We start from the raw sequence: 27,505 nt of genomic DNA on the forward strand, positions 1-27,505 counted from the left end.
AATATTTTAATAACAATATTTGTTTAACTCCCACGTTATGGAGAAGCTCATGTATAACAATTGTTTGTACGCCACACGAGAGGAAATCGGGATACAAATATTTAGCAAATGCAATAGATGAAGTGATATAGGTACAATCCATGCTTGCTTAATTAGGAGTTTGGTCCACACAAGCACCTTGCTTATGGTGTAATAATCGGAGCAAACATACCTGTCAGCCAATCCTGTTTTTCACAAGAGCCAAACACATTAAAATTGATTCTCACTTTATCAGAGAACAATGTTGAATAAGCAATGAGAGATTTGGTTTATCCCTTCGAAATACCAACTTGCGGATGGTTTCTCAAAGCCGCTTTCATATTGAGGTTTTGAAGACTTCAAGCATAATTTCAAATTATCTAAGTTCTGGTTAAGAGAGGATTTTATAGTTAGTGTTGTATACTTGTTATGTATTTGTAACCGAGTAGAATCTGACACATTAGTGTCTGAGTCGTGACCCCTAGGGTGCCGCATTGCACCACCCTCCCTCCTATAGAAACGTGAACCAAGGGCCTCGGTACCCCTACCTGATCGATATTGACTTGTGACAAAAAATTGAATCTTGGAATTCCTATCTATTTTTTTTTCGGAGGAGGTCTGGTCGTTGTGTCCTGCCTCCCAGCCCACCTGTCTTGGGTTGCTTATTAACGGTAGAAATAAACTACTCCCTCCAGTTCGAAAAAAATGTCGGAACAGACAATTTTGTAAAACAACCCTTGAGCTTTTTGGCAATCAACCCGCACTCCACTTCTCCACTGTTTCTCTCGGCTCATCCTCCCCCCGCAAGCGCACCACCCGCACTCCTCTCTCTGCTCCGCCGCACACCTCCCGCACTTCCTCTCTCTGCTCCTCTGCGCTCCGCTCACCTCGTCGCAGCGCTCCTCTCCGCTCGCTGCCGCTCTCCCCTCCAACTTCCATCAGCTCCACTCCACCAAAAAGGTTGAACTTATGTCCAAGCAGGCGACGATTCGCCGGATCCGGCGTCGGCGAGACATGATCCGGTGGATCCGAGGCTGGATGCGCTGGATCCGGTGGCCTAGAGGTCGGACGCAAGGAAGCAGCGCAATAAACTTGCTCGAGGGAGTAGGAGATCAGGCGGAGGGTAAGGGGAAGGAGGATGGGAAGAAGAAGGGGGGAGGGGGGCCGCCGTGCACGCACTGATGTGCCGCAGAACCCAGTTCTCTCACCGCCCCACGAGGGGCTCGCGGGGGTGAGTGGCGCCGTCGCGATCGTGGACGCGGAGGCGAGCCGGAGGCTACCGACAGCTGCTCGCAATCGTGGAGGCACGCACTTCATTTGATTAATCTAGAAGGAGTTTATTGTAAAACGTGATTATACTAAGGGTTCAGACACTTTTTTCGGATCGGAGGGAGTAACAAAAAACTAGAGGTTAGTTCTTTTTTATTTTCCTATCATAACATATTATCGGAGTTATATAATGAAAAATCTACTCCCTCCGACTCAAATTAATTAGCTTCATTTTTTCTAGATATGGATGTATCTTGATGCGTTTATTGACTAGATACATCCGTACTTAGATAAAGTGGAGTCAATTAATTTGAATCGGAGGGAGTATAACTCTTTGAACCATGGATAAATTATTTTGTATTGCTTTTGACATATATCATCACATATTAATGAACCATTAACTGTGACCAAACACATTCGAATTGAAAGTGTACTATAAGTCAAGCGACACAGCCTGAAGCAGATTGACTCTCTATGCATGCTATGCTAGTCCTTGGATCAATATGCTAGCACACACAATTTCGCTGAATAATAGAATAGCAATTGCGTCATTACTACAACGTAATGATCCAGTTATCTTTACTATTAAATGGGAGTTGGTCGTTTGACACTCAGCGCACTTTGGTGGTCGTCATTAAAACAATCTGGACCATTCAGTATTTCCGCGAAAACATCCACCGTCCGATCCCGTTTTCTCACCCCCGCGGGTGGAGGCCTCCCCTCTCGACCGCATCCCCATCTCCCCCTGTCGTGCAGATCGGCTAGGGCTTCGCTGCTCGACCGCCCCACCTCCACTCCTGTGATCCTGCCGTCGCTGCTTCGCACCGCAACCCGCCGCCGCCTAGGGTTCCGCACGCCAAGAGTTCTCGCCGCCTCTGACACTGATGGTTTTCCCCAGAGTCCCTCGCCAAGACCTTCCCGCATGCGCTGCAAGGGCACCAAAGCTAGCGGCGCCGTTCTTGAACTCTGAGGCGGTGGCCTGAGGAAACATTCGAGTGGCGGCGGATTTTGGCGAGCTGCTCTGGCGGATTTGCTGTGGCGACGACTTGACACGCATAGCCAGGAGCAATTTAATCTCTTTGTACATGTGCGTTCATTGCTGTCCCCATCCCCTAGAAGGTACTACCATCCTGTTGCACAGTCGTTGTCTTCCGCAACCTGGTCTTGGTGCTGCTACTGTGTATTGTTATTGTATTTTTACATGGGCAACATGGTATGCGGACAATAGGTTTCCTGGTCAAAGGGAAAATATTCTTGTTAAGGTACTAGCTAGCAACAAAGTGTTTATACTCCTTTTCCGTACGATCTGTTCATCCTTACCTAAAAATAGTATTCGATTTAGTTACACTAAATTGCTTATTGTCATATTGTGTTCACATTAGTTTTAAAAGATTCGTCGAGTTTTTGGGCTTGTTGGTGTCGCTGCGAATTAAGGATCTTAAGAATGCTGGAGTTTTTGGAGTCTCCTTCAATTACCAGAGATGTTGATCTCTCTGAAGTGAAGGTATGGCCTCTAATTAATGTCGAGTTTGCTCTTCTGAATATACATCTCATTTTCTTTGCCATTCCAGAAAGTGAAGAAACATGCGAGAAAGTCAAAAGCAAGTGGCGCGTCTGCTGAAGGTTCTTCTGGAGAGAAGGTAATAATATGCTATACTGAAATGCTAAGGGCACCTCTAAAGTACCTTTTTGACCTCTAATGTTCTGCTGGAAAAACCACCTAATGCCTTCATTTGTGTTCTGTTGTTTGATGCTCAGTCATTTACACCAGAGCATCAAGATAGTGCTCTTGCTTCTTGCATTCTTGTCATTCATTTCTTACATTCTCAGCAAGCTTTTCTCATATTAATTTGTAAGGTCATTACTACTACTTGCTACCATTGTTATTTCAACAAGTCTCATGCCCTATTAACTTAAAATGTGACTACTTTACCTTAAAATATTGTTTATGGAAAAAATGATGAATTTCAGTTGGAGAGAATGTTATGAGAGATGACACAAACTGCGGCATTGGTCTCAAGCAAGAAATTTTGCACGTGACTGGTTATGATATTACTTTTTCTCTATGTTCAAATCATATAGCTATGAACATCTACATGTATTATGTACTGCAGTTAACTGAAAGTTATGGACATACTTTTTTGATCTCTTAGTGTTTTTCCCGAGGCAAAAGAGGTCAGTGCAGAAGCATAAGCTAGGATGCAGTTTTTTTGTTTCAATGCTTGGTGTTTATTCCTGAAAGTATTATAATGTTTTGCAACTGAACAGTAATCCATGCAGATCACCTTCTAGAACATAAAGCCAAATATAACTCATTGTTTTCAACTTCTCAGGTGGGTTTTTGGGATTATGAGCAGGGTGCTGTTTTATGATGATTTGCTTAGTTCAGTTTTGTGTACTCTAAAGTTTATGTTCAAATCAGACATTTTTTCTCCATTTTGTTGAATTTCTATTAAAACAGATGGATATTCAGAACCACCCTAAGTGTCACGGTGAATGATAATTATATGCATAGTAGGTATGCTCCTTTATGTTTTCTACTCACCAAAATATTTATAGTTAAAGGCTTAAAGCATTCATTTAGTGACTGAATGTGCTATGTGTGTTCGTTTGTGCTAAACCATCTGGCACCATGTTGACTTCTTTTTATCTTTGCTTGATATGGTTCTCTGCTTTTCGAAACTATAAAGCCTACTTCGAAATGCTTTATATGAAGCAAATATGCGAGAATGTAGTGGATGGTCTAGGAAAACTTCTTTATTCATATCCTATCTCATGCTTGTCTACTTAGGCCCTGCTTGTTTCAGCGTTTACTGACCAAAACAGATGTAAAATTCAGAGCAGTAACTAACCATTTTTTCCGTACCTCCAATGCTCCGGCAAATACGGCCGTAATCAGCGGGCACAACAAAACAGGCGTGACCTTTTTTCCGGAGGAAAATATTAACGACAATCCAAGCGGGGCCTTAGAGAAGAAAAACATGGTACAACTGGAAGTCTGCTCCTTGGTTCTGGTATCAAGTTTGGTTTCTCGAACTCTACTGATTACCTACATTTGGGAGCTACCTCGATCGCGAGTGATACTGTATAGTGTGCCATGCGATACAATTTGATTAATTATCTCGTGTGAAGTTGTTCTAGCCAAACTCTGATGGGGTGTGGTATCGTCATTTGGCTATCTGTGAATGGCCAGATGCTGGACATGTCTTGGGGTGTAGCTTTTTCTCCATATCAGTAAGTCAGTAAGGATGAAGGTGAGGGTAATGACTGAAATTATGGCAAATATGTGAGGTGTGCTATCAGGCAAAATGTTCTAGGCATTATTTTTTATTTGGTATATGGATAGTTGGTTAAAGACTCGTGGTCATCTGTTTGGTATTGGTAAAGGGCTCATACACTGCAGTACTGTTTCGTGCAATCTTTTGTATGCCAGATTACTAATCTACTATACGCTGCATCGACCAGATTTTCCTTGGCGCAATTTAAATTTTGTGTGCAAGTGTAGAAGTAGATGACTGCATATTTCGTAAGTTATAGCCCACATGTGGAAACAAATGATTGACCCTTGTCACTAACGCCAAATATCTAACATTGCCATGCTCCTATTTTTCATGTAAGTTTTTATATTTTCTACCTAACCGATAACATTATCTGGTTGCATAATAATACAGGTGTGACGTTGCACCGAGAAGCTGCACGCATTAGTCGCCGCATACCAGTTCTGATGGTTTCATCTGAGGTTTGTGTGCTCCATGATGCTTACATAAGCGTCGTTCTCGCGATTTGGAGTAAAATCTAGGACTCATGCAGAAGTATAAGCTATATATAAGAGTAGTTTAATGACGAAAATTTGGCACCTGCTTGAATAAAAACATCAGATTGTGGCAGACGAAAATGTGTTCCAATGCAGAAGTATATTCAGTAAAGTTTCAGACATTGTGTGGTATTCTTCCATGTAGCACAGTAACTTTGGATGTAGAGAGCCCGTTATATTTACAAGCAACTGAAACTTTGGATGTAAAATATGCTTAATGATCTTATTATAGTTGGAACTGATTTTTTTGTTACAGAAGTGCAGTGTCAATTTTTTTCAGAATGTGCGGAGTTCCCTTATTAAGTACAGTACAAGGTATGAAAACTCTGACCTACTTAGCAGACTAAACCGATGAACTAAAAAAGTGCCGAACTTGAAGTAGGAAGCGGTGTGACACTTGTTGATAGCAAAACTGTACTTTATGTCTCCACTAGGTTGTGTAAATCATGACATAACGGACCTACTTCTAATTACTAGAAAGTTTGTTGAGTACGGTTTCTTACGATTTTTGATTTATTTCTTTCGATTTGTGCCAAAGTTTTTTAGAAAGTACTATCTTCGTGTGTTCATGGACATGAAAGTAAAGATATCATACAAACAAATGAATCGTATCCAAATATTAATATCTGCAGTGCCCCTTGAGCTTCGTGATGTAAGTAAGCAAGATCAACTCAATTTTGCAAATGTGCAGGATGCCCCACGTAAAATTTGAGCTCTGGTTTGAATTTGACATCATAAGCATTACTCACTACATACAGTTGAGATGATAATTTATAATGGAAAGATCGAGGCCAGTCGACAACGCCGAAAAAAAGGAGAAACAGGGGCGAAAGCTGCACTAGCGAGGCGACTCTCAATGGGAGTGTGCCGAAAGGCAAGAGTTTAAGGATAAAAATGGAGTGGTTTATGGATTTGTGTGTTGATTGCATCTTGTCAGTTTGATGCCTCTTTAAAACATTTTACTCTTTAGTTAATCAAATCTTTGTTTTATTTTGATAATAAATCTTATAAGTACACTGTTTTTTTGAGTTTCTTGCAGTCAGGAAAGCGATTATCCTTGTTGTCGTTGAAAGGAGAGAAAACATTGTCATTGTCATTGCTTGTTTTATTTCTGAGTTAGACATTTGATACATCATCTTGAACACCTTGTCACTTGTAAATCAGATGTATACTATACATGCTCATCTCTCACAACGCGTGAGAACCATTTCATAGATTTGCTAAATTTCAGAAAGCGCTGGGGCAAAGTCAGATAAAAAGCACTTGTGAAAAGATAAAATGCTAGGGCAGATTCAGATTAAGAGAATGCAAGTGTAGGGGAGCTATTTTCTCCTTGCAAGGAGATAATTTTTAAGGAGATACGAAGACCAAAGACCAACGAACGGCAAATGAAGAGGGGGATATATTTGATATTTGTGTATGCATTATGTTTGAGACACGTTGCAAAATTGAAATTAGTAAGTATATTATTTAAGTCCGTTGCAACGCACGGGCATTCAACTAGTACATAATATAATACAAATTGCATAGTATAAAGCTAGCATACCAAAGAAACAATCATCATGGTTCCATCAACGCTACAGACAACATGCTGCGTGGAAGCTCGCGGCCTAAATGCGGAATCTGACTCGTCCTCATAATATCCTGCAACATAAAACGTTGCAGCCCCGAAGGTTCATTACACTTGGAATGGAAATGGAAAATGCCACTTTTGGTGGCTTTTACTGGCGCCTATCAACAACATGATCATTTGGTAGGTGGAGTTCATATTTGCATAAAGCAAGTTTTATTTTCCCTACTCTCAAAACAGTTCTTCAAAGATAGTATTTCAACTCGACTATTTACTACCCATAATCCACCCAGCGCACTAATTAATGAAAATCAACTGATGAGATTATCCAACAGCTTTAGACTCTAGATGCTCATAGTTGTCCGTAACCAGGGACATGACTAAGTACTTAGATTGACACTCTCGAGAGGATGTACACTTTCCCTACATGAACTAGTCCGTTCTTCTTCTTCCATGATGCACATTTTACTCAAATTGATAGATGTCGACTCAGAACCACGAACACTGGACTCGGATCATACCCAACCTACCATTTACTACTTTCTGATACATGACCGAACATGTCATGGTTCTACAACTTACTTAGTCCAGCCGTAGCCCATATGACATGTGGATGTGCTGGAAGCTACTAAAGCTAGAAACATGTCTAATCTCTTTGTTACTGGGTGGCCATTCGCAAGTGTGATGCACATGTCTGCCATTGAAATAACCCCGGTGCAACCAATCAACATGCACATGTCAGAAGATCTCCTCCGGCACCCTGCCGGAGAGGGGAATCATCATCGGAGGGCTCTACATCACCATGCCCACCTCCGGACTGATGCGTGAGTAGTTCATCCTTGGACTACGGGTCCATAGCAGTACCTAGATGGTTGTCTTCTCCTGTGCCATCATGTTTAGATCTTGTGAGCTGCCTATAATGATCAAGATCATCTTATTGTAATGCTACATGTTGTGTTTGTTGGGATCCGATGAATATGGAATACTATGTGAAGTTGATTATAGATCTATCTTATATGTGTTGTTTATGATCTTGCATGCTCTCCGTTACTAGTAGAGGCTCTGGCCAAGTTGATACTTGTGACTCCAAGAGGGAGTATTTATGCTAGATAGTGGGTTCATGTCTCCATTGAATCTGGGGGAGTGACAGCAACCCCTAAGGTTGTGGATGTACTGTTGCCACTAGGGATAAAACATCAATGCTTTGTCTAAGGATATTTGTATTGTTTACATTACGCACAGTACTTAATGCAATTGTCTGTTGCTTGTAACTTAATACTGGAAGGGGTAGGGATGCTAACCCGAAGGTGGACTTTTTAGGCATAGATGCATGCTGGATGGCGGTCTATGTTCTTTGTCGTAATGCCCTAAGTAAATCTCATAGTAGTCATCATGATATGTATGTGCATTGTTCTTCCCTCTCTATTTGTCAATTACCCAATGTAATTTGTTTACCCAACATGTTATTTATCTTATTGGAGAGACACCACTAGTGAACTGTGGACCCCGGTCCATTATTTTACATCTGAAATACAACCTACTGCAATCATTGTTCTCTTTTGTTTTCTGCAAGCAAACATCATTTGCCACATCATACGTTTAATCCTTTGTTTTCAGCAAGCCGGTGAGATTGAAAACCTCACTGTTAAGTTGGGGCAAAGTAGTTTGATTGTGTTGTGCAGGTTCCACATTGGCACCGGAATCCCTGGTGTTGCGCCGCACTACACTCCTTCACCAACAACCTTCACGTGATCTTCATCTCCTACTTGTTCGATAACCTTGGTTTCTTACTGAGGGAAAACTCGCTGCTGTACTCATCATACCTTCCTCTTGGGGTTCCCAACGGACGTGTGCTTTACCATCACAAGCAGCTACTGTTCTAGCACCGTTGCCGGGGAGATCAAGACACGCTGCAAGGGGAGTCTCTCACACCCAATCTCTTTACTTTGTTCATTGTCTTGCTTTATTTTATTTTCTGTCTTGTTTGCTTTCTTTATATCAAAAATATAAAAAAAATTAGTTACTTGTTTTACTTTATTTAATTCGGTTTTGCTTTATTTATTTTTTATTATTGCTAAAATGAGTACTCCTGATGAGAATACTAAGTTGTGTGACTTCACTAGCACAAATAATAATGATTTCATATGCACTCCTATTGCTCCACCTACTTCTACAGCAGAATTTTTTGAAATTAAACCTGTCAGAAGATCTCCTCTTGCATCATATACTTTGCACCTATTAATGAAGAAATACATAGAGCTTGCTAAAATTTGGTTTGCATAATTGGTCTCTCTAAGGTCTAGATAATTTCTAGTATTGAGTTTGAACAACAAGGAAGACGGTGTAGAGTCTTATAATGTTTACAATATGTCTTTTATGTGAGTTTTGCTGCACCGCTTCATCCTTGTGTTTGTTTCAAATAAGCCTTGCTAGCCTAAACCTTGTATCGAGAGGGAATACTTCTCATGCATCCAAAATCCTTGAGCCAACCACTATGCCATTTGTGTCCACCATACCTACCTACTACATGGTATTTCTCCGCCATTCCAAAGTAAATTGCTTGAGTGCTACCTTTAAAAAAATTTATCCTCTACCTTTACAATATATAGCTCATGGGACAAATAGCCTAAAAACTATTGTGGTATTGAATATGTACTTATGCACGTTATCTCTTATTAAGTTGCTTGTTGAGCGATAACCATGTTCCTGGGGACGCCATCAACTACTCTTTGTTGAATATCATGTGAGTTGCTATGCATGTTCGTCTTGTCTGAAGTAAGGGAGATCTACCACTAAAATGGTTAGAGCATTGCATAATGTTAGAGAAGAACATTGGGCCGCTAACTAAAGCCATGATCCATGGTGGAAGTTTCAGTTTTGGACAAGTATCCTCAATCTCGTATGAGAAAATTAACTGTTGTTGAATGCTTAAGCATTAAAGAGGAGTCCATTATCTGTTGTCTATGTTGTCCCGGTATGGATATCTAAGTTGAGAATAATCAATAGCGAGAAATCCGATGCGAGCTTTCTCCTTAAACCTTTGTACAGGCGGCATAGAGGTACCCCTTTGTGACACTTGGTTAAAACATGTGCATTGCGATGATAATCCAGGTAATCTGAGCTAATTAGGACAAGGTGCGGGCACTATTAGTATATTATGCATGAGGCTTGCAACTTGTAAGATATAATTTACATAACACATATGCTTTATTACTACCGTTGACAAAATTGTTTCTTGTTTTCAAAATCAAAGCTCTAGCACAAATATAGCAATCGATGCTTTCCTCTTTGAAGGACCTTTCTTTTACTTTTATTGTTGAGTCAGTTCACCTATCTCTCTCCACCTCAAGAAGCAAACACTTGTGTGAACTGTGCATTGATTCCTACATACTTGCATATTGCACTTGTTATATTACTTTACATTGACAACTATCCATGAGATATACATGTTACAAGTTGAAAGCAACCGCTGAAACTTCATCTTCCTTTGTGTTGTTTCAATACCTCTACTTTGAATTATTGCTTTATGAGTTAACACTTATGCAAGACTTATTGATGCTTGTCTTGAAGTACTATTCATAAAAAGTCTTTGCTATATGATTCATTTGTTTACTCATGTCATTTACATTGTTTGGATCGCTGCATTCATTACATATGCTTACAATAGTATGATCAAGGTTATGATGGCATGTCACTCCAGAAATTATCTTTGTTATCGTTTACCTACTCGGGACGAGCAGAAACTAAGCTTGGGGATGCTGATACGTCTCCGACGTATCGATAATTTCTTATGTTCCATGCCACATTATTGATGATATCTACATGTTTTATGCATACTTTATGCCATATTTATGCATTTTCCGGCACTAACCTATTAACGAGATGCCGAAGAGCCAGTTATTGTTTTCTGCTGTTTTTGGTTTCAGAAATCCTAGTAAGGAAATATTCTCGGAATTGGACGAAATCAACGCCCAGGGGCCAATTTTCACACGAAGCTTCCAGAAGACCGAAGAGTAAACGAAGTGGGGCCACGAGGCGACGACACGCCAGGGCGGCGCGGCCCAGCCCTTGGCCGCGCGGCCCTGTTGTGTGGGTCCCTCGTGACGCCCCTTGACCTGCCCTTCCGCCTACAAATAGCCTTTGTCGCGAAACCCCCAGGACCGAGAGCCACGATACGGAAAACCTTCCAGAGACGCCGCCGCCGCCAATCCCATCTCGGGGGATTCAGGAGATCGCCTCCGGCACCCTGCCGGAGAGGGGATTCATCTCCCGGAGGACTCTACACCACCATGGTCGCCTCCGGAGTGATGAGTGAGTAGTTCACCCCTGAACTATGGGTCCATAGCAGTAGCTAGATGGTTGTCTTCTCCTCATTATGCTTCATTGTCGGATCTTGTGAGCTGCCTATCATGATCAAGATCATCTATCTGTAATACTATATGTTGTGTTTGTTGGGATCCGATGGATAGAGAATACTGAAGGAGATATGCCCTAGAGGCAATAATAAAGTGGTTATTATTTATATCTTTATGTTTATGATAAATGTTTATATATCATGCTATAATTGTATTAACCGAAACATTAGTACATGTGTGATATGTAGACAACAAGAAGTCCCTAGTATGCCTCTTAAACTAGCTTGTTGATTAATGGATGATTAGTTTCATAATCATGAACATTGGATGTTATTAATAACAAGGTTATATCATTATATGAATGATGTAATGGACACACCCAATTAAGCGTAGCATAAGATCTCGTCATTAAGTTATTTGCTATAAGCTTTCGATACATAGTTACCTAGTCCTTATGACCATGAGATCATATAAATCACTTATACCGGAAAGGTACTTTGATTACACCAAACACCACTGCGTAAATGGGTGGCTATAAAGGTGGGATTAAGTATCCGGAAAGTATGAGTTGAGACATATGGATCAACAGTGGGATTTGTCCATCCCGATGACGGATAGATATACTCTGGGCCCTCTCGGTGGAATATCGTCTAATGTCTTGCAAGCATATGAATGAGTTCATAAGAGACCACATACCACGGTACGAGTAAAGAGTACTTGTCAGGAGACGAGGTTGAACAAGGTATAGAGTGATACCGAAGATCAAACCTCGGACAAGTAAAATATCGCGAGACAAAGGGAATTGGTATTATATGTAAATGGTTCATTCGATCACTAAAGTCATCGTTGAATATGTGGGAGCCATTATGGATCTCCAGATCCCGCTATTGGTTATTGGTCGGAGTGAGTACTCAACCATGTCCGCATAGTTCACGAACCGTAGGGTGACACACTTAAAGTTGGATGTTGAAATGGTAGTACTTGAATATGGAATGGAGTTCGAATATTTGTTCGGAGTCCCGGATAAGATCCCGGACATCACGAGGAGTTCCGGAATGGTCCGGAGAATAAGATTCATATATAGGATGTCATTTTATGTGAAATAAAATGTCGCGGAAGGTTCTATGGAAGGTTCTAGAAGGTTCTAGAAAAGTCCAGAAGAAACCACCAAGGAAGGTGGAGTCCACATGGGACTCCACCTCCATGGCCGGCCAGCCCTAGGTGGGGAGGAGTCCCAAGTGGACTCCCCCTTAGGGGGCCGGCCACCCCCCACATGGGAGGTGGAAATCCCACCTTTTGGTGGGAGTCCTAGTTGGGCTAGGTTTCCCCCTCTTATGGAAGGTTTTTGGTTCGGGTCTTATTCGAAGACTTGGACACCAACACTTGGGGATCCACCTATATAATGAGGGGCCAAGGGAGGGGGCCGGCCACCCCAAGACCATAGCTTGGCCGCCCCCCTTGAGTGGCCGGCCACCCCCTCCCAAACCCTAGCCGCCCCCTCTCCTCCATATCTCCCGCGTAGCTTAGCGAAGCTCCGCCGGACTTCTTCACCGCCACCGACACCACGCCGTCGTGCTGTCGGATTCAAGAGGAGCTACTACTTCCGCTGCCCGCTGGAACGGGAGGTGGACGTCGTCTTCATCAACAACCGAACGTGTGACCGAGTACGGAGGTGCTGCCCGTTCGTGGCGCCGGAACCGATCGTGATCAAGATCTTCTACGCGCTTTTGCAAGCGGCAAGTGATCGTCTACCGTAGCAACAAGAGCCTCATCTTGTAGGCTTTGGAATCTCTTCAAGGGTGAGACTCGATACCCCCTCGTTGTTACCGTCTTCTAGATTGCATCTTGGCTTGGATTGCGTGTTCGCCGTAGGAAAATTTTTGTTTTCTATGCAACGTTATCCTACAAATACTATGTTATGTTGACTATCAATCTATGTGTTGTTTATGATCTTGCATGCTCTCCGTTACTAGTAGATGCTTTGGCCAAGTTGATGCTTGTAACTCCAAGAGGGAGTATTTATGCTAGATAGTGGGTTCATGTCTCCGTGAATCTGGGGGAGTGACAGAAACCCCTAAGGTTATGGATGTGCTGTTGCCACTAGGGATAAAACATTGATGCTATGTCCAAGGATGTAGTTATTGATTACATTACGCACCATACTTAATGCAATTGTCTGTTGTTTGCAACTTAATACTGGAAGGGGTTCGGATGATAACCTGAAGGTGGACTTTTTAGGCATAGATGCATGCTGGATAGCGGTCTATGTACTTTGTCGTAATGCCCAATTAAATCTCACAATACTCATCATATCATGAATGTGCATTGTCATGCCCTCTCTATTTGTCAATTTCCCAACTGTAATTTGTTCACCCAACTTGTTATTTATCTTATGGGAGAGACACCTCTAGTGAACTGTGGACCCCGGTCCATTCTTTTACATCGATACAATCTGCTGCAATACTTGTTCTACTGTTCTCTGCAAACAATCATCATCCACACTATATATCTAATCCTTTGTTACAGCAAGCCGGTGAGATTGACAACCTCACTCTTTCGTTGGGGCAAAGTACTTTGGTTGTGTTGTGCAGGTTCCACGTTGGCACCGGAATCCCTGGTGTTGCGCCGCACTACATCTCGCTGCCATCAACCTTCAACGTGCTTCTTGGCTCCTACTGGTTCGATAAACCTTGGTTTCATACTGAGGAAAAACTTGCCGCTGTACGCATCACACCTTCCTCTTGGGGTTCCCAACGGTCGCGTGCTGTACGCGTATCAAGACTGTTTTCTGGCGCCGTTGCCGGGGACCTGAAGAAAAGTTACACCACAGAGATCTCTAACTCCCACGTCAAATGTACGCCAGCATTGCGCCGCACTACATCCCGCCGTCATCAACCTTCAACGTGCTTCTTGGCTCCTACTGGTTCGATAAACCTTGGTTTCTTACTGAGGGAAAACTTGCCGCTGTACGCATCACACCTTCCTCTTGGGGTTCCCACCGGGCGCGTGCTGTACGCGTATCAAGCTGGCAACGGGGTGCCCAGCCCCAATTAATTAACTTTCTTAATAATTCTCTTCACATGTTTTGCCCTGATTTATCAGTAAGAAACTCAATTTTGCAATAGACACTCCTCCATGGTATGTGAAATGTTGGAAGGCACCCGAGGATTCGGTTATCCATGGCTTGTGAAAGCAAAAGGTTGGGAGGAGTGTCATCTATAAATAAAACTAAAATACATGTGTAAACAAAAGAGAAGAGGGATGATCTACCTTGCAGGTAGAGATAACGTCCTTCATGGGAGCCGCTCTTTGAAAGTCTGTTTGACAAGGGGGTTAGAGTGCCCACTACCATTCGTTGACAACAACAAACACCTCTCAAAACTTTATTTTTATGCTCTCTTTATGATTTCAAAACTTAAAAAGCTCTTGCACATGATTTAATCCCTGCTTCCCTTTGCGAAGGGCCTTTCTTTTACTTTATGTTGAGTCAGTTTACCTACTTCTTTCTATCTTAGAAGCAAACACTTGTGTCAACTGTGTGCATTGATTCTTACATGCTTGCTTATTGCACTTATTATATTACTTTGTGTTGACGATTATACATGAGATATGCATGTTGAAAGTTGAAGGCAATTGCTGAAACTTAAATCTTCCTTTGTGTTGCTTCAAAACCTTTTATTAAGAATCTATTGCTTTATGAGTTAACTCTTATGCAAGACTTTTTGATGCTTGTCTTGAAAGTACTATTCATGAAAAGTTTTTGCTATATGATTCAGTTGTTTAGTCATTATCTTTTTGTTAGCAAACTATAGACTATTGCTTTGAGTCACTTCATTCATCTCATATGCTTTACAATAGTATTGATCAAGATTATGTTGGTAGCATGTCACTTCAGAAATTATTCTTTTTATCGTTTACCTACTCGAGGGCAAGTAGGAACTAAGCTTGGGGATGCTTGATACGTCTCCAACGTATCTATAATTTCTTATGTTTCATGCTAGTTTTATGACAATACTTACATGTTTTATTCACACTTTATAATGTTTTTATGCATTTTCTGGGACTAATCTTTTAACAAGATGCCACAGTGCCAGTCCCTGTTTTATGCTGTTTTTGATTTTAGAAAAGTTGTTTTACAAAAATCTCGGAATTGGAAGAAACAAAAGCCCACGGCCCTATTTTCCAGGAGTGTTCCAGAAGACCGAAGAGGAGTCGAGGAAGGACAGCAGGGGGGCCTCCCCATATGGCGGCGTGGGGGGCTCCACTGCCGCGCCGTGACGTGGGGAGGGAGCCCCTGGCTCCCCCGATGCTGCCCCTTCGCCTATTTATTCCTTCGTCCCCGAAAACCCTAGTATCGAGAGCCAAAATACCAGAACAGTTCCAGAGACGCCGCCGTCAACCCTAACTCGGGGGGTTCGGAAGATCTCCTCCGGCACCCTGCCGGAGAGGGGAATCATCACCGGAGGGCTCTACATCACCATGCCCACCTTCGGACTGATGCGTGAGTAGTTCATCCTTGGACTATGGGTCCATAGTAGTAGCTAGATGGTTGTCTTCTCCTGTTGTGCCATCATGTTTAGATCTTGTGAGCTGCCTATCATGATCAAGATCATCATATTGTAATGCTACATGCTGTGTTTGTTGGGATCCGATGAATATGGAATACTATGTCAAGTTGATTATAGATCTATCTTATATGTGTTTTTTATGATCTTGCATGCTCTCCATTGCTAGTAGAGGCTCTGGCCAAGTTGATACTTGTGACTCCAAGAGGAAGTATTTATGCTAGATAGTGGGTTCATGTCTCCATTGAATCTGGGGAGTGACAGCAACCCCTAAGGTTTTGGATGTGCTATTGCCACTAGGGATAAAACATCAATGCTTTTTCTAAGGATATTTGTATTGTTTACATTACGCACAGTACTTAATGCAATTGTCTGTTGCTTGCAACTTAATACTGGAAGGGGTGCGGATGCTAACCCGAAGGTGGACTTTTTAGGCATAGATGCATGCTGGATGGCGGTCTACGTTCTTTGTCGTAATGCCCTAAGTAAATCTCATAGTAATCATCATGATATGTATGTCCATTATTATGCCCTCTATATTTGTCAATTTCCCAACTGTAATTTGTTTACCCAACATGTTATTTATCTTATTTGAGAGACACCACTAGTGAACTGTGGACCCCGGTCCATTATTTTAGATCTGAAATACAACCTACTGCAATCATTGTTCTCTTTTGTTTTCTGCAAGTAAACATCATTTTCCACACCATACGTTTAATCCTTTGTTTTCAGCAAGCCGGTGAGATTGACAACCTCACTGTTAAGTTGGGGCAAACTAGTTTGATTGTGTTGTGTAGGTTCCACGTTGACACCGGAATCTCTGGTGTTGTGCCGCACTACACTCCTTCCCCAACAACCTTCACGTGATCTTCATCTCCTACTGGTTCGATAACCTAGGTTTCTTACGGAGGGAAAACTTGCTGTTGTACTCATCATACCTTCCTCTTGGGGTTCCTAACGGACGTGTGCTTTACCGTCACAAGCAGAGCACTGCTGCGGTGATTTCATGATTGTTGCTTAGACGTCGTGTCATAGTTGTGACCCGGGACGAAGTCGTTGTCGAGCCCCGGAGTGTTAGCCGTGACGTCAGAAGAAGTTTATGGAGTCACAGCGTCAAATAAGGTGAAGCCATTTAGGATGAACCCATTGAAAATAATATAATATGAATCCAGCCATTAAATATGAAGCATATATTGAAGGCGAATTCTCCAATATCATAGAGGATGAATCCATTGACCCGAACAAAAATAAATCCAGTAATAATCATAGATGATAAATCCACTGACCCGAAAATGCGTCAAGTAGTATTATATTAGATGAAACCAATGATATCCTTATAAGATGAATCAACTGACCAAGAAGTGCACCGGGTAGTATTATGTAAGAGGAACCAAGTAATAACCATAAAGATAAATCCAACGAAAGTGCACCGGGTCAGTATTAGCACCACGCCGTGTCGCTGGCGGTGTCGTGTACTGCGATGCCGAAGTCCCGAGCCCCATATCGTCACCACGTATTTTCCCGTGCCCAGCGCGTGCTTCGAGCTCATCTGGAGCGACGGGGTGGAGGAGTACATCCAGTGCCCAGGGTTCTTCTTTGGGCCATGCTCGACAGGGGCGGCGTGCTTTGGCAGTTTGTCGTGGTCGTGGCAGACGCACGACACCGAATAAGCGCAACGCGGTTCTCGTCGGAGGCGGCGAGGATCTCCAAGTGGGATGGCGGCTTCCCGTGAGCGCCCGCCGGAGCGGAGCATGGACCGCGCCGGTGGAGGATCCTCGTCCTCGCTATCGCCGCGGCGCTGGGTTTGTGCTCTGGATAGACCATAACATCCTTTCCGATCACCAGACGTCGGAGGCTGCATAACCTCATCCCACCAGTCACCGACAACCTCCTCTCTTTCCACCGTCGGCCGCTCCCCATCTCGCTGATCATGGCCTACTTTCTCACTGTCGGCCACCACGAAATTTGTAGGAGCGGTTGTGTGGATAGAGGTGGTGGAGAGGAAATTGGAGGGTCTCGGAGATAAAAAGACGCACATGTTTTCGCAAACCTTGCAACCCGAGAAGAAGAATTAGCGGAGAGAGACAATATTGGGTCAAAGCGACAAGCACCAGAGCCCAACCGACCGATGATACAGAGATCGAGGCGCTGTAGACCCATTGCGCAGCTACGGCCACACAAGGGAAATACCCACAACCGAAGCCTACCATTGGCAGCATATGTACCGGATTTTTTCCAAAATGCTCTACACATCGGAGAATTCCTATGAAAATCAAGTCATATGTGTCGCCACCACGGTAATTTAGAAAAAGCCTCAAAATTCTATTAAAAAGGTAACTGTTCATCTTTAATATAGTAGTTTTATATATGAAGTTCATAATATGACATAAATCTAGATTGATAATGACAAAAGTTAGAGCATGAATTCGCGAATAACAAGTTAGGGGATCGGAGGAGAAATGTACTATGCTTGATTGGAGTGCAAGGAATCGAATAAAAAATGAACGAATTTGGAGATCTAATGGAGTAGGTTTTGAGTTTGGAGGAGGAAGAGAGAGATAGATATTATGAAAATTTGGGTTGCATACCTATCCCTGGCCAGTTTAAGTTGTCCGACACGCGGTACGGGCGCCTTACGCCTGTACCAGGTGCAACCGCCTTGGGATAGGTCAGTCGACGTGGTACGGTCAGACGGTATGGTCAGCATCCCCCATACCGAGTTCAGTAAACTTACAATATGTTTCCGAAGAGTTTATGTTTTCGTCGTGTAAGCGGTACGGGCGCATGGTACGGCCAGACTAGACCGTACCGATGGTCGGCAAAGTTACTGCCTGTGTCGACAAAACCTTCAACTTTTCTCTTTCGTGGTCGCCGATGCAGTACTGGCGCATGGTACGGTCCGCTACGACCGTATCAATGGTCGTTAAAGTAATTGCAACCTGCGAACATAAAAAAATTCATGTGCAATCTTCACATGCCTTTATGCATCAACATTACCTCGAAAATGGCTAATGAAGAACAACAATATATATCAAGAATGTGCAACCGTTAGCATCAAAAATCAAAAAGGCATTGTTGCTTAACTTCTTCTCCTCTTTTTCAAGAATCTCATGAACACTCTTTATTAAAAACGAAACAAAACAAACAAATAAAACTAAGAATTAAACTTGAATAAAAACTAAATAGAAAAAACTTTATTGAGCATTGGTTGCCTCCCATGAAGCCTTCTAGTTAAGGTCAATTAGCTTGACCACATTGGTGATCACTTAAGAGTTGGAAGTGGAAGACCCACTCCAAAATAGTTAGGTTTCAAAGTAATGATCCCATCATCATTGGCCTTATTCTTTCTTGGGAAGTGCACTACAAATGGATCTTTGGATGGTAGTCCAATCCTCACATTCCCTTCATGAAAATTACTTAGCTCTTTAATAGTTCTAAGAAATGGTCTTCCTAAGATTATAGGAGCTATAGGATCTTCATGCATGTCCACAATAATAAGATTAATAAGAGGAGGACATCCATTAATCTCTACTACAATATTATCTTTATCTCTACAGCTTGTCTATATGTTGAATCAGCTAACTGCAATCTTAGCTCAGTTGTCTAAATGGCTCACAAAGTGCATCCAACTCATTAGTGCATCATGATCACAAAGTGCATCATGAATCAGCTAACTGCAATCTTAGCTCAGTTATCAAATAAAGTATTTGGAATTGTGGATATGCTTGCACCAAGATCACAAAGTGCATCCAACTCATTAGTTCCAAAATGGATTTTAATAGTGGACTCAAATATATCATCAAGCTTCGCTGGATGTTTTCAGCTAGGTTCTTATACTGTTGCTCTAAATCACAGACTTTGAATGCTACCTCATGTATAAATTGACGGTACCTTTCATCATTACCTTCGTTGATTACGCGGTGTCTTACCGTGACCATCTTAATGAGATCTTCCATAGAATACTCGGGTGAGCATTGCTATAGTCCAGTTATTCAAGTGCTTCTCCACTTCTTTCAATCCTCATCATTTTGAAATTTGTGGGGCACCATTCTTACAATTGCCATAATACTTGTATTTTTCCATGAAAATTTTAGGTAGACATATTCATGTAGTTTTACCAAAAAAAATATTTTAATAACAATATTTGTTTAACTCCCACGTTATGGAGAAGCTCATGTATAACAATTGTTTGTACGCCACACGAGAGGAAATCGGGATACAAATATTTAGCAAATGCAATAGATGAAGTGATATAGGTACAATCCATGCTTGCTTAATTAGGAGTTTGGTCCACACAAGCACCTTGCTTATGGTGTAATAATCGGAGCAAACATACCTGTCAGCCAATCCTGTTTTTCACAAGAGCCAAACACATTAAAATTGATTCTCACTTCATCAGAGAACAATGTTGAATAAGCAATGAGAGATTTGGTTTATCCCTTCGAAATACCAACTTGCGGATGGTTTCTCAAAGCCGCTTTCATATTGAGGTTTTGAAGACTTCAAGCATAATTTCAAATTATCTAAGTTCTGGTTAAGAGAGGATTTTATAGTTAGTGTTGTATACTTGTTATGTATTTGTAACCGAGTAGAATCTGACACATTAGTGTCTGAGTCGTGACCCCTAGGGTGCCGCATTGCACCACCCTCCCTCCTATAGAAACGTGAACCAAGGGCCTCGGTACCCCTACCTGATCGATATTGACTTGTGACAAAAAATTGAATCTTGGAATTCCTATCTATTTTTTTTTTCGGAGAAGGTCTGGTCGTTGTGTCCTGCCTCCCTGCCCACCTGTCTTGGGTTGCTTATTAACGGTAGTAATAAACTACTCCCTCCAGTCCGAAAAAAATGTCGGAACAGACAATTTTGTAAAACAACCCTTGAGCTTTTTGGCAATCAACCCGCACTCCACTTCTCCACTGTTTCTCTCGGCTCTTCCTCCCCCCGCAAGCGCACCACCCGCACTCCTCTCTCTGCTCCGCCGCGCACCTCCCGCACTTCCTCTCTCTGCTCCTCTGCGCTCCGCTCACCTCGTCGCAGCGCTCCTCTCCGCTCGCTGCCGCTCTCCCCTCCAACTTCCATCAGCTCCACTCCACCAAAAAGGTTGAACTTATGTCCAAGCAGGCGACGATTCGCTGGATCCGGCGTCGGCGAGACATGATCCGGTGGATCCGAGGCTGGATGCGCTGGATCCGGTGGCCTAGAGGTCGGACGCAAGGAAGCAGCGCAATAAACTTGCTCGAGGGAGTAGGAGAGAAGGCGGAGGGTAAGGGGAAGGAGGATGGGAAGAAGAAGGGGGGAGGGGGCCGCCGTGCACGCACTGATGCGCCGCAGAACCCAGTTCTCTCACCGCCCCACGAGGGGCTCGCGGGGGTGAGTGGCGCCATCGCGATCGTGGACGCGGAGGCGAGCCGGAGGCTACCGACAGCTGCTCGCAATCGTGGAGGCACGCGCTTCATTTGATTAATCTAGAAGGAGTTTATTGTAAAACGTGATTATACTAAGGGTTCAGACACTTTTTTCGGATCGGAGGGAGTAACAAAAAACTAGAGGTTAGTTCTTTTTGATTTTCCTATCATAACTTATTATCGGAGTTATATAATGAAAAATCTACTCCCTCCGACTCAAATTAATTAGCTTCATTTTTTCTAGATATGGATGTATCTTGATGCGTTTATTGACTAGATACATCCGTACTTAGATAAAGTGGAGTCAATTAATTTGAATCGGAGGGAGTATAACTCTTTGAACCATGGATAAATTATTTTGTATTGCTTTTGACATATATCATCACATATTAATGAACCATTAACTGTGACCAAACACATTCGAATTGAAAGTGTACTATAAGTCAAGCGACACAGCCTGAAACAGATTGACTCTCTATGCATGCTATGCTAGTCCTTGGATCAATATGCTAGCACACACAATTTCGCTGAATAATAGAATAGCAATTGCGTCATTACTACAACGTAATGATCCAGTTATACATAATATAATACAAATTGCATAGTATAAAGCTAGCATACCAAAGAAACAATCATCATGGTTCCATCAACGCTACAGACAACATGCTGAGTGGAAGCTCGCGGCCTAAATGCGGAGTCTGACTCGTCCTCATAATATCCTGCAACATAAAACGTTGCAGCCCCCGAAGGTTCATTACACTTGGAATGGAAATGGAAAATGCCACTTTCGGTGGCTTTTACTGGCGCCTATCAACAACATGATCATTTGGTAGGTGGAGTTCATATTTGCATAAAGCAAGTTTTATTTTCCCTACTCTCAAAACAGTTCTTCAAAGATAGTATTTCAACTCGACTATTTACTACCCATAATCCACCCAGCGCACTAATTAATGAAAATCAACTGATGAGATTATCCAACAGCTTCAGACTCTAGATGCTCATAGTTGTCCGTAACCAGGGACATGACTAAGTACTTAGATTGACACTCTCGAGAGGATGTACACTTTCCCTACATGAACTAGTCTGTTCTTCTTCTTCCATGATGCACATTTTACTCAAATTGATAGATGTCGACTCAGAACCACGAACACTGGACTCGGATCATACCCAACCTACCATTTACTACTTTCTGATACACGACCGAACAAGTCATGGTTCTATAACTTACTTAGTCCAGCCGTAGCCCATATGACATGTGGATGTACTGGAAGCTACTAAAGCTAGAAACATGTCTAATCTCTTTGTTACTGGGTGGCCATTCGCAAGTGTGATGCACATGTCTGCCATTGAAATAACCCCGGTGCAACCAATCAACATAAACCTTTCATTGCCCAATTATCACCCAGTGGTGCATTAGTTGTATTTGTTTTCATTAAAAGAATATTTACTCCTCGATAACCTCTCCACTTTGATAAAATCCCAGGACACATATAATGTAGTAATTTGAAAACAGTATGCACATAAAACACTATAAATGCATAGAACAGCTATAATGTAGTAATTTGAAAACAGTAATATAATTTGTTACACTTGCCTTCGCTGATGTTCAAACAATCATCGAACTCGCATTCGTTGATAATCTTACTCTTCTCACAACCACAAATGTTGCACTCCGTTCAGTATATACGATAAAAATAACGCACCACAATAAAAAGACAATCCAAGAACCAAATAACATGCAACAATCACAAGCAAATCGACTTAGCATTATCATTCCATTAATTCTTGTTCATCTCGTTTCTTGATTAGATATGCAGAAGGAAGCAATTTCGTATAGGATTTAAGATTAATACTCATTATATAGCTTTATGAATTTAAGATTCCGATTTAATTGTGGGACAGAGCATTAGTTGTGTCACTGGGTATTGATACTGATGAGTAATATAAACCCATATGAAATAATATATGAATCAAATAAGGCTGATGGATTCTTTGGTGACATGTAGAAGGATATGGCTTCAGATTTGAAACCATGTAAAGTGATCATGTTCAATGATGTCTACGCACACTTCTTTTCCTGTAGACAGTGTTGGGCCTCCGAGAGCAAAGGTTTGTAGAACAGGAGCAAGTTTCCCTTAAGTGAATCACCCAAAGTTTATCGAACTCAGGGAGGTAGAGGTCAAATATATCCCTCTCAAGCAACCCTATAATTACGATACAAGAAGTCTCTTGTGTCCCCAACACACCTAATACACTTGTACGATGTATAGGTGCACTAGTTCGGCGAAGAGATAGTGAAATACAAGTGATATGGATGAATATGAGTGGTAATGACAATCTGAAATAAATATGGCAGCAAGCAAACATGTAGTGGAACAGTAAATAAACGGTGATTCGATGCTTAGAAACAAGGCCTAGGGATCCTACTTTCACTAGTGGACACTCTCAACAATGATCACATAATAAAACTACTCTACACCCTCTTGTTGGATAACAAACACCATTCATTGTGTAGGGCTACAAGAGCTCCCTCAAGCCGGAGTTAACAAGCTCCACAACATCCGGAGTTCATATTTAAGTAACCTCTAGAGTGCATAATAGACCGTTGCAATTTAGACCGAGTACTAAAATAGCATACACACTGTCAACAATAGCTATGAAAGGGGGAATAGATCGCATCAATACTATCATAGTAATAGTTAACTTCATATCTACAAGAGATCACAATCATAGCTTATACCAAGTACTACATGATGCACACACGGTCAACATTACATCATGGAGGAGAAATAGACTACTTTAATAACATCACTAGAGTAGCTCATAGATTAATAGTGATACAAAGCTCATGATCACATAGAGATCACATGGGAGAGAGAGATGAACCACATAGCTACCGGTAGAGCCCTCAGCCTCGGGGGAGAACTACTCCCTCCTCATCATGGAGACAGCGATGGCGGTGAAGATGGCGGTGGTGTCGATGGAGATGCCTTCAGGGGGCACTTCCCCGTCCTGGCGGCATGCCGGAACAGAGACTTCTGTCCCCCGAATCTTGGCTTCGCGATGGTCGCGGCTCTGGAACTTTTCTCGTATCGTGGCTTATTCTTTTAGGGTTTTCGCGACGGAGGCTTTAAGTAGGCGGAAGGGCAGCCTCGGAGGGGTCCTGGGGGACCCACACACTAGGGGGCGCCCCCCCTTGGTCGCACCGCCATGTGGGGTGGGGCCCCCTGGGCTCCCCTCTGGTCCCTCTTCGGTGCTCTGGAAGCTTCCGGGAAAAATAAGATATTGGGCGTTGATTTCGTCCGATTCCGAGAATATTTCATTTGTAGAATTTCTGAAACCAAAAACAGCAACTGGCTGTTCGGCATCTCATCAATAGGTTAGTGCCGGAAAATGCATAATAATGACATAAAGTGTGTATAAAACATGTGAGTATCATCATAAAAGTAGCATGGAACATAAGAAATTATAGATACGTTTGAGACGTATCAGCATCCCCAAGCTTAGTTCCTACTCGCCCTCGAGTAGGTAAACGATAACAAGGATAATTTCTGAAGTGACATGCTATCATAATCTTGATCAATACTATTGTAAAGAATATGTGATGAATGAAGTGATTCGAAGCAATGGTAAAGACAATGACTGAACAACTGAATCATATAGCAAAGACTTTTCATGAATAGTACTTTCAAGACAAGCATCAATAGGTCTTGCATAAGAGTTAACTCATAAAGCAATAGATTCAAAGTAAAGGCATTGAAGCAACACAAAGGAAGATATAAGTTTCAGTGGTTGCTTTCAACTTGTAACATGTATATCTCATGGATAATTGTCATCATAAAGCGATATAACAAGTGCAATAGGTAAACATGTAAGAATCAATGCACACAGTTAACACAAGTGTTTGCTTCTAAGATAGAAAGAAGTAGGTACACTAGTAGGAAAAGCCTCATCAGTGGCGCACGAAAATTTGATTCTGTGGCGCATGGGAGGTGCGCCACAGAAACGTCGCCACAAAAATAAGCTTTCTGTGGCGCATCTGGCCGTGCGCCACAGAATTAAGGTTTTTGTGGCGCACTTGGGCAGGTGCGCCACAGAAATAAGTAGTTCTGTGGCGCATGTGATATAGCTGCGCCACAGAAATAGGTGCGCCACAGAATTATTTTTTGGTGCGCCACAGAACTATCTACAGGTATACTCGATTTTGTGCTCCCTGGTGTATTATACAGGTTTTATACTGGTTTTATACACCGTATACAGGTTATATACTGATATAATATAGACAGATATAATATGGACATATATAATCATCACATCATCATCACATTACTTAGAGCCCGATCGAGTTATACATATAGCTCCATACAACTCATAATCCATGCAAATTAAGAAAGTTCTCATCATCTCTAGATACAAACGAAGTGACACCGGCCGCCGCCTACACTAGGATGAAATAGAGTACCGCCGCGACGATGGTGAGCAAGAGCGAGAGCACAAGGAAGGTCTTCATCTTGCTCTTGTTCGCTTGGTGCGCCCTCCACTTGGCAACCGCCTCGTGTCTAGTTGGGTACCCTTTGTAGCAGTTGCCGCTGAACTTGTGCACCTGTTTCTTGCACTCCTCCCACTCCTCGTACACTCTTGGAACCCGCCCCTCGAACACGACGTAGTACGTCATCTCTATGGACACAAGGCATATTAGTATATAACGCAATGGAAAGAGTTAGAGGGTTCACATGCATACATATTCACAAGAATTAAAGCAAGGAAATAATAATAAACCTAAAAGAAATATAGCATCGGTATCACATAAGTAATATGGTTCAACGATAACGACTACAATAGAAATTGAAGTCCAACAATGACGACCACCGTTTCGAGCAAATTAAGCAAGTTTAGTTTACAACACGGTACAAATTGTCTATCGATTCAAAGTAATGCTAGGCACACCGGCCTCGGTCAACGAGACGTCTTCTTGAGCGGCTCCGGGAACGGCTTGTACAAGTCCTTCGTCATCCACGTCCTTCCATCACCCTGCCTATGTAGGCGTTCTTCGATATCCCTCTTAGGCAACGCTCTGGCTGCGTGTAAGAGCCCCGATCCGTTGGATACATCTTGTAAGATAATTTCCGAGAGCTTTACTTGGATGCGATGGAAGTCTTCTCTAAGATCATCATCACTGATTTCCCCCGACATTTTAATGGGGTCTCGCTTACTAGGTGGCAGAGACATCATCTCTGCATCCTCGACAAACCCTTTAAGGTGATGGAGGACATAGAAGGCCTCCTTAATGCTGCCAGCTGGCTGCTTGATACAAGGGAAGTTGATCATGTGCTTGAACCCGATCTTTTTAGTGTCCGGCCTGATATATTGCCCATTCTTGTCGAAGGTGCCTCCACTTTTGGAGAAGCCAAGGGTAGCCTCATCGAGAACACCCCTTATTCTCGTGTAGTCTTTCTTCGTCGTCGTACTCGACGAGTCGAAATACTGGGCTAGTGACCACTTTGGATCTAGGATGATGAGTGTGTGATGTTGTCCCTGCTCAACACATGCAATTGAAATGGAATGTTGGAAATGATCGGCAATGGAAGAAATATATAAGAAAGCATAAGTTACGACGACCGTGAGCGGATGTGTACTTACTCGGGAAAGACAGGCAGAAGAATGGTGTTGCTCTCTTTGTGCATGAGCATGAAGTTCTGGAGGTACCGCACCGCCTTGGTCCGTGTCCTTGAGCCGTCCTGGAGCTGGCTATCGCGCATGTAGTAGGGATCCGCTACCGCGATGTGGCGGGGTCTCTCTCTGTTGATCTTCATCTGAAGATTGATCGCGTATAGGCGGACCAAGTTATAGTCTAGCCGTTTCGAGTGAAATAGATTGAAGACGTCCTCGAACGCTATGAAGAAGATATCCGCGGGGTCTTCATTGACGAAGTTCTGGTCGGACGGCACCTTGACCGAGAACACCGGGTAATTTGGATCCTTTTCTTTAAGAAGGACGCTCTCTTGATAATGAATAGAGTGCTGCAAAGGGAGCATTTGTCCACTTGCGAGGTGTTCCCTGTCCGGAGGCAGTATAGGTTTACCGACTTCATGACACCGGGGCAAGCCATCCGGTGTAGGTGGTACCATGTCGTCGGCCCGGATCCTCTTAGGCGCAGGCTGGCTCGAAGATGCGCCCTTCTTGGCTCCTCTCTTCCTTCCCTTCTTCACCTGACCTACTAGGGGTGCTTGTGGTGCTGATGGTGGTGCTTCGGGTGCTGGTGGTGCTTCTGAGGTTGCTGGGGTTGATTTGGGTGGCTCCCCGATGATCGTCTTACGCAGCGTGTTAGGGCTGAAAACGGTAGCAGGCTTGACTTGAGCTGGATTGCCAGCCTCCGGAGGAGTGTCTTGAGAAAGACCCGTGAAGACCAGGCGCTGCTTCGTGACTGTAGGGGGACGACTAAGTTGATCGCCGTGTGTGCGGAAGGCTTGTTCATCCATAGGAGGCATGTACATATCTTGGCTGC

Source organism: Lolium perenne, chromosome 1 (genome assembly GCF_019359855.2).
Source record: "Lolium perenne isolate Kyuss_39 chromosome 1, Kyuss_2.0, whole genome shotgun sequence".
Lineage (NCBI taxonomy): Eukaryota > Viridiplantae > Streptophyta > Magnoliopsida > Poales > Poaceae > Lolium > Lolium perenne.